General features: G+C 40.9%; 1 long non-coding RNA gene across 1 annotated transcript; it reads left to right on the top strand.

Annotated features, from left to right (window-relative positions):
* The first annotated feature begins 3,005 nt into the window (after window positions 1–3,005).
* LOC123742423 (uncharacterized) lies at window positions 3,006–5,464 on the top strand. The gene is made up of 2 exons (XR_006769562.1): window positions 3,006–3,589; window positions 3,846–5,464. It is a non-coding gene; the product is annotated as an uncharacterized lncRNA (long non-coding RNA).
* Window positions 5,465–8,813: the final 3,349 nt, after the last annotated feature.

The following is an 8,813-nucleotide window of genomic DNA, read 5'->3' as shown; positions in this document are numbered from 1 at the left end:
CGAGAGGAGAAACTGTGACAAGGAACTATGTAAATCACGCATGTAGACAGACAGACATTTATTAAAAAAATGTTCAATCCTTTGCTGCTTTTAGTTCATTCCAGGATGTATGCGTGACAGGACTTAACATCTGGATATACCCCCCTTCTCCTGCCATCCCTCTCCCCCGGCCCGCCCTCCCGCTATCAGCTGCGGTCTGTGTTAACTTGTTTACCAAACAGGCTTTCCGAGAGATTCTACGACCAGGAAAAGAGAGGGGTGGAGAGAGCGAGCGGCACACATTTGATATGGGTCACAGGAGGTGAAGGAAGATGCCTGATACAAACCTCATCGAAGGAGGAGCATTGGAGAAAATAACAATTCCTCAGAACAGGTTACCTCATTCAAACTGAGACATTGATTGTGCAGGTGTGCCATTCAGCGGGTGAATGGGCATGACCAAAGATTCAAGTGCCTTTGAACAGGGTATGTTAATAGGTGCCAGGCGCACCGGTTTGAGTTGTCGAGAAATGCAACGCTGCTGGGTTTTTCCCGCTCAACAGTTTCCCATGTGTATCAAGAATGGGCCACCACCCAAAGGACATCCAGCCAACTAGACACAACTGTGGGAAGCATTGGAGTCAACATGGGCCAGCATCCCTGTGGAATACTTTCGACACCTTGTAGAGTCCATAACCCGATGAATTGATGCTGTTATGAGGGCAACTCAATATTAGGAAGGCGTTCTTAATGTTTTCTCCAAAACTATGAAGTAACATATGGAATCATGTAGTAACCAAAAAAGTGTTAAACACATTTTTTTTTAGATTCTTCAATGTAGCCAGCCTTTGTATACCAACCCTACCTTGTCACAACACAACTGATTGGCTCAAATGCATTAAGAAGGAAATAAATTCCACAAATTAACGTTTAACAAGACACACCTGTTAATTTAAATGCATTCCAGGTGAGTACCACATGAAGCTGGTTGAGAGAATGCCAAGAGTGTGCAAAGCTGTCATCAAGGCAAAGGCTGGCTACTCTGAAATATAAAATATATTTTCAAATCAAAATCAAATCAAGGCTAAGGCTATTTTGATTTGTTTAACCTGTTAGGGCTAGGGGGCAGCATTTGCACGTCTGGATGAAAAAAATGTACCCGATTTAATCTGGTTACTAATCCTACCCAGTAACTAGAATATGCATATACTTATTATATATGGATAGAAAACACTCTAAAGTTTCTAAAACTGTTTGAATGGTGTCTGTGAGTATAACAGAACTCATTTGGCAGGCAAAACCCTGAGACATTTTCTGACAGGAAGTGGATACCTGATGTGTTGTATTGACTTTAAACCTATCCCATTGAAAAACACAGGGGCTGAGGAATATTTTGGCACTTCCTATTGCTTCCACTAGATGTCACCAGCCTTTACAAAGTGTTTTGAGTCTTCTGGAGGGAGATCTGACCGAACAAGAGCCATGGAACGATGATGTCCCATTAGACACCTGGCGCGCGAGTTCATGTTGGGTACCCTCGTTCCAATACGTTATAAAAGAGTATGCATTCGTCCACCTTGAATATTATTCATGTTCTGGTTAAAAAGGCCCTAATGATTTATGCTATACAACGTTTGACATGTTTGAACGAACGTAAATATATTTTTCCCCTCGTTCATGACGAGAAGTCCGGCTGGCTTAGATCATGTGCTAACAAGACGGAGATTTTTGGACATAAATGATGAGCTTTTTTGAACAAAACTACATTCGTTATGGACCTGTGATACCTGGAAGTGACATCTGATGAAGAGAATCAAAGGTAATGGATTATTTACATAGTATTTTCGATTTTAGATCTCCCCAACATGACGTCTAGTCTGTATCGCAACGCGTATTTTTCTGGGCGCAGTGCTCAGATTATTGCAAAGTGTGATTTCCCAGTAAGGTTATTTTTAAATCTGGCAAGTTGATTGCGTTCAAGAGATGTAAATCTATAATTCTTTAAATGACAATATAATATTTTACCAATGTTTTCTAATTTTAATTATTTAATTTGTGACGCTGACTTGACTGCCGGTTATTGGAGGGATACGATTTCCTCAACATCAATGCCATAGTAAAACGCTGTTTTTGGATATAAATATGAACTTGATAGAACTAAAAATGCATGCATTGTCTAACATAATGTCCTAGGAGTGTCATCTGATGGAGATTGTAAAAGGTTAGTGCATCATTTTAGCTGGTTTTATGGTTTTGGTGACCCTGTCTTTGACTTGACAAAACATTACACACAACTCTTGTAAATGTACTGTCCTAACATACTCTAAATTTATGCTTTCGCCGTAAAACCTTTTTGAAATCGTAAAACGTGGTTAGATTAAGGAGATGTTTATCTTTCAAAGGGTGTAAAATAGTTGTATGTTTGAAAAATTTGAATTTTGACATTTATTTGGATTCAAATTTGCCGCTCTTGAAATGCACCTGCTGTTGATGGAGTGCAGCTAGCGTCCCACCTAGCCCATAGAGGTTAACACTTTTTTGGTTAATACATGATTCCATATGTGTTATCTCATAGTTTTGATGTCTTCACTATTATTTTACAATTAAAAAAATTAAGAAAACCCTTGAATGAGTAGGTGAGAATTGCAAAAGGGTTTTCTAATGATCAATTAGCCGTTTAAAATTATAAACTTGGATTAGCTAACACAACGTGCCATTGGAACACAGGAGTGATGGTTGCTGATAATGGGCCTCTGTACACCTATGTAGATATTCCATTAAAAATCGTCTTTTTCCTGCTACAATAGTCATTTACAACATGAACAATGTCTACAATGTATTTTTGATCAATTTGATGTTATTTTAAATGCACAAAAAAATGTGCTTTTCTTTCAAAACAAGGGCATTTCTAAGTGACCCCAAACTAATTGAACGGTAGTATATGGAGTCAATGGAATGGAGTGGAGTCATTGGAGTCAATGGAATGGAGTGGAGTCATTGAAGTCAATGGAATGGTATCAAACACATCTAACACGTGGTTTCCATGTGATTGATACCATTCCGTTGTCTCCATTCCAGCCATTATTATAAGCCGTCCTCCCCTCAGCAGCCTCCACTGGCATACATGGATTATATATAGCATCTTCAAAACGTGAATCTCAGACCTGACATGTCAAACCCAGGTATGTGAAATGCTCCTTCCTCCTGCTGAATTGTGTTTCAACAGTGTTCAACAATGTTCCTTCATATAACCCCCCCCAGAATTTTCTAGCTACATCATGGTTCTGAAACATATAACTCCCAAAAGCAAATATAGCTGATCATGCAAATTCAGACATGCATTATAAGGATGAGTCCCAAATGGCACCCTATTCCCTATATAAAGCATTAACCTATGGACCTTGGTCAAAAGTACTGCACTATATAGGGAATAGGGTGTGCCACTTTGGGATTGAGCCCACATATGACCAAGGAAGGAACATCGACCGCTAACTTTACCTACTAATATGCATAATTCAGACAGACTTTACCTTCTGTATTCATGCAAAATTCAAACACTCTCCACTGCCATTACAACCTTACCAGAGAGAAGACCTCTCCAACTACACAGGTTAGAAGTTTAAATTAAGCTGGACATTTTCTAATATCACTGAGTGGTCTGTAATTGTGTTGTGTAGTAAGGTCATTGTGTTGCATACAGTATACTTGACTGTTCTTTATTGTAGTCTGCTATTAACATAGACTTTACATATTTCAGCATATACTCTTCTATTTCTTTAGGATTCAAGTTGCCGTATAATAACCTGTTGATGTTTATAATTGTTACAATATCACTCTGAGGCCATTTTTGTCCCGTATATTCACAGACCCCAACAACTGTGAAAAGATGAACAATTCCGTAGACGGCAATTCTACTCTCCTCTCCACCAAAACCCTACTTTATGTCCAGTATCTATTATACACTGCTGGCGACTCAATAAACCTCATCCTGAGTCTTCCCACCAATGCCTACGTCCTGTGGCTGATAGTGAGCGGAGCGGGGGGGATGATGGCCTCAGACTTTTTCTCTCTCAACCTGGCCGTGACTGATATACTCACCTGCTTGTCCAGTCTGATGTTTATACTCCATAATCACATCCTGCATTACCTGCAAGAGGATGGTGTTTTATGGAGCGTTGCGATTTTCTTTAAGGGTTTCATCCTTACTGGTCGTCCTCTGTTCCAGTGTTGTATCTGTGTGGAGCGCTACCTGGCGGTGGTCTACCCAGTAACCTTCCTGAAGTACAAACCCCCTAGGTACAGGGTGGGGTGTTGTGCTGTCGTCTGGCTGATGGTGCTTGGGTCCTGCTTTGCTTATATGCTTGGTGAATCAAAATGTATAATGAATGACTTTACTTTGGGTTTCACCCTGGTTATGTGTTCTGTGATGTTGTTCTGCTGCCTGGCTGTTCTCAGGGCCCTGAAATGTCCTGGGCCAGGGGAAGAGGAAGGGATGAACAACATGAAACTGAGGGCCTTCAAAATCATTTCAATGATCCTGGTGTCTATGGTTGTCACGTACCTCCCACTGGTTCTTCAGTTGATCATTTATCGTTTTATAAAACAAGTGGAGTATACATTTGGTATGTCCATTTGTTTCACTATCCTAGTGGTCTCTGGGTTTGTGCAGCCCCTTCTCTACATCCACAGAGCTGAGAAACTGCCCTGTATCAGGAGTCCCTGAGGAGATCGTCCTTAAAGAAGCTACATGTAGCATTTCAACCTATTAGCTCTGAATGGCAATAATATATCATCTAGCAGTAATGGAATGAAATTCTATAATTATTTAAACATTGTCCCTGACACCAGGGCTGCCAAATTTTTGAACTTTTCCTAAATTCCCAGGTTTTACAGAAATCAGAAGGAAATGGGCCAGAAATCTGGAATCCTCCAACCAAGATTTCTGGGAAGACCTGGTCATTTTTGGAAAGTAACCAGAATATTGCAACCCTACATGTGATAGAGACCAACTCAGGGACCTTGTGGGAGATTGATCCCTGGCCGAGTCATACCAAAGAATGTATGGGACCAGATGTTTCTCTGCTCGCTCCATCATTTCCTGGCTGCTAAATATGTAATAGTTTGCCTGATTTGAAATGTCTTTTCAATAACCAAAACTATTGTATTTTCAAGTAAAATACACAAAAACAAAACTTAAGGGAAGCATAGAAATAACACACATAGAACAGATCTAACGCTTCTTAGATGTGAATTTGGTCGGGTTCTAAAAAAAAAAGTGACATATTGCAGTTTTAAAGGGATAGATTGATGGTAAGGCCCTGCGATAGACTACAGTCCTGTCCAGGGGGTGTACTTGTACATCAACCTGCCTCACGGAACAGAAGAGAGACTCCTGCTCCTATGAGCCGTTTTGGCTTGCACAAGCCAAGGCTCGTGCAAGACTACTTATACAATGTGATACAATACAACACACCCATGCTAAGTACGATAATGTGTCTGCCTAATTATGTCACAGGTCCTTATTAAATGGAGAGATGGGTGGAATGGTATAGTGATGGAATGTGTGAGTGTGTGTTCTCTCTGCTGTTGTCGGGCTTCTAGGCCATATGTAATGATAGGGCGGCTACATTGACTAGGAGCTGGGTGTGAACTTTATAGTTGAAATCATATCATTAAGTTAACACCACCGGTCATAAACCTATATTTACATCTACCTCCCAAACGCTGTGAATTAGACAGGATGTTCTCTCTCCTGTTCAAAACTCACATTGTGCTCAAATGACGCACGTAGCTGTTTACTCAGAATGGCGTGTACGCATGATGTATTCATCACACTGTTGAGCGCAAACTATACAATGTCTATTGTGCATGTGATAATATGGTATTTCCGTGTATCAGGGTGTTGAATTAATTTGTACAAGAAGAAGGTTACATATCCTAATATGGTCCCTGATGTTTCCTTTTGTGATGGGGTGCAATGTCACGCACAGCAACCACGCCTTATAGGGGCAGTTCAGTAAAAACATATTTTCATGTTTTTGTATGATATGTCCACACTATGAGGTAAAAATAACACTCTGAAATTGTGAACATAATGATTAATGCCATTTTTGTGTATGTATCTCAGGTGAGATCTAACTTTTGGCCCATAGCATGATTATAATAGACCAATGACTGTTCATCTGGTTAAACGGGTGGGTTCTAGACCATCCTATCAGCCAATCAATGCTATGTATGTAAATAGATTTTTATTTGTTTCCTGATGCCCACACGATGAGACTGAGCATTTCAAGTGTCAAAGTTGATTCAGGGAAATAAATAGTTATTTTCACTAAATAAACACACACATTCATTTATTAGACACTCAGTGATTATTTAAAAACAACATTAAACAAAGACTGCATGGGGGCTTTAAACACATGTCATTAAATGTTGGCTCAGAGTCAAAGGTGTAAAAACTGAATTCCCCAACCTGCGTTGAGAAACGCATACACCACCAGGTGTTTAAAGAATGCTCCTGGTGAAAGGGTTTGTTCAAATACAATTGCCTCACTCTGTCCCAGGTACAAACATGCGTCCTTTGTCCTGATCTTATCCATATTGTGATAAAAGACAAATGTCTTTTATCCGTCTATTGTGTTCGCATTGTGACAAGATTTCCTGGTCACAATGCGTCAGGGTCCCTGAATACCTCTGGAGGTGGTCGGAAGATCTGATCACAATCTTTTAATCATCTACAACTGTGGGCAATGTCAGAATGTGGACAGGATCAGGACAAAGGTAAGAAACGGGTATAAACAGGGCTTTTGAGAAGTATGGCTCAATGATTGATTAGATATTTAGAGAGAGGTTTCTTTCCACAGAGCAGCCCTTGAATGCTGTTCATTGACTACAACTCAGCATTCAACACCATAGTGTCCACGAAGCTCATCACTATGCTAAGGAACCTGGGACTAAACACCTCCCTCTGCAACTGGATCCTGTACTTCCTGACGGGCCGCCCCCAGGTGGTAAGGGTAGGCAACAACACGTCTGCCACGCTGATCCTGAACACTGGGGCCCCTCAGGGGTGTGTACTTAGTCCCCTCCTGTACGCCAAACACGACTCCAACACCATCATTAAGTTTGCTGATGAAACAACAGTGGTAGGACTGATCACTGACAACGATGAGACAGCCTATAGGGAGGAGGTCTGAGAACTGGCAGTGTGGTACCAGGACAACAACCTCTCCCTCAATGTGAGCAAGACAAAGGAGCTGATCGTGGACTACAGGAAAAGGCTGGCCGAACAGGCCCCCATTAACATCGACGGGGCTGTAGTGGAGCGGGTCGAGAGTTTCAAGTTCCTTGGTGTCCACATCACCAACGAACTATCATAGTCCAAACACACCAAGACAGTCGTGAAGAGGGCATGACAAAACCTTTTCCCCCTCAGGAGACTGAAAAAATTTGTCATGGGTCCCCAGATCCTCAAAAAGTTATACAGCTGCACCATCGAGAGCATCCTGACCGATTGCATCACCGCATGGTATGGCAACTGCTCGGCATCTCACCGTAAGGTGCTACAGAGGGTAGTGCGTACGGCCCAGGACATCACTGAGCCCAAGCTTCCTGCCATCCAGGACCTATATAATAGGCGGTGTCAGAGGAAAGCCCATAAAACTGTCAGAGACTCCAGTCACCCAAGTCATAGACTGTTTTCTCTGCTACCGCAGATAAGATACAACACACCCATTTCCTGGTTATTCTGTCCTGCTTCCGGGAATCTTCATACCCAGAATTGTTGGCACCTTTGATAAAAATGAGCAAAAAAGACTGCATAAAATAAATAATACAACTACTGAGCTATATTGTTTGCTCCATACAAATTGGGAAATTATATTATTTGATACTAATACAATTGCTCAGAGAAAGAGATTTTGTTTAACAAGTATTCTTTAAAAAAATCAACCAAAAAATATAGGGGTCAAAATAATTGGCACCCATGTTTTCAGTACCCTCCCCTTAAGAGGGTAACAGGAATGGGTCTTTTTCAAAAAAAAATTATGAGATTAGAGAAACCAAAATCTCTTTCTCTAAGCAATTCTACTAGTATCAAATAATATAAGCTCTAGACCTCAGATGAATCTGGTAATCAATGGTGTAGCTGTTGAACAAGTTGAGGAGACTAAATTACTTGGTGTTACATTAGATTGTAAACTGTCATGGTCAAAACATATAGATTCAATGGTTGTTACAATGGGGAGAGGTCTGTCCATAATAAAGAGATGCTCAGATTTTTTGACACCACATTTCAAAAAGCAAGTCCTGCAGGCTCTAGTTTTGTCTGATCTTGATTATTGTTCAGCCATGTGGTCAAGTGCTGCAAAGAAAGACCTAGTTAAGGTGCAGCTGGCCCAGAACGGAGCGGCACATCTTGCTCTTCATTGTAATCAGGGGGCTAATATAAATACTATGCATGTCAGTCTCTCTTGGTTAAGAGTTGAGGAGAGACTGACTGCATCACTTCTTTTCATAATAAACATTGTGTTGAAAATTCCAAATTGTTTGCATTGTCAACTTACACACAGCACTGACACACACACTTACATCACCAGACATGCCACCAGGGGTCTTTTCACAATCCCCAGGTCCAGAACAAATTAAAGGAAACATATAGTATTATACACAGCCATGAGTGCATGGAACTCCCTTCCATCTTATATAGCGCAAGTAAACAACACACCTGGTTTAAAAAAAAATGAATAAAGCAACACCTCACGGCACAGCCCCTCTCCCCCATGTGACCTACTTTATGTGTGTATGTACTGATATGTACAGTATGTGTAACTGAT

Source organism: Salmo salar, chromosome ssa04 (genome assembly GCF_905237065.1).
Source record: "Salmo salar chromosome ssa04, Ssal_v3.1, whole genome shotgun sequence".
NCBI classification, from domain to species: domain Eukaryota; kingdom Metazoa; phylum Chordata; class Actinopteri; order Salmoniformes; family Salmonidae; genus Salmo; species Salmo salar.
The sequence above is the reverse complement of the archived record's forward strand: the minus strand, read 5'-3'. Positions and strand labels throughout refer to the sequence as shown.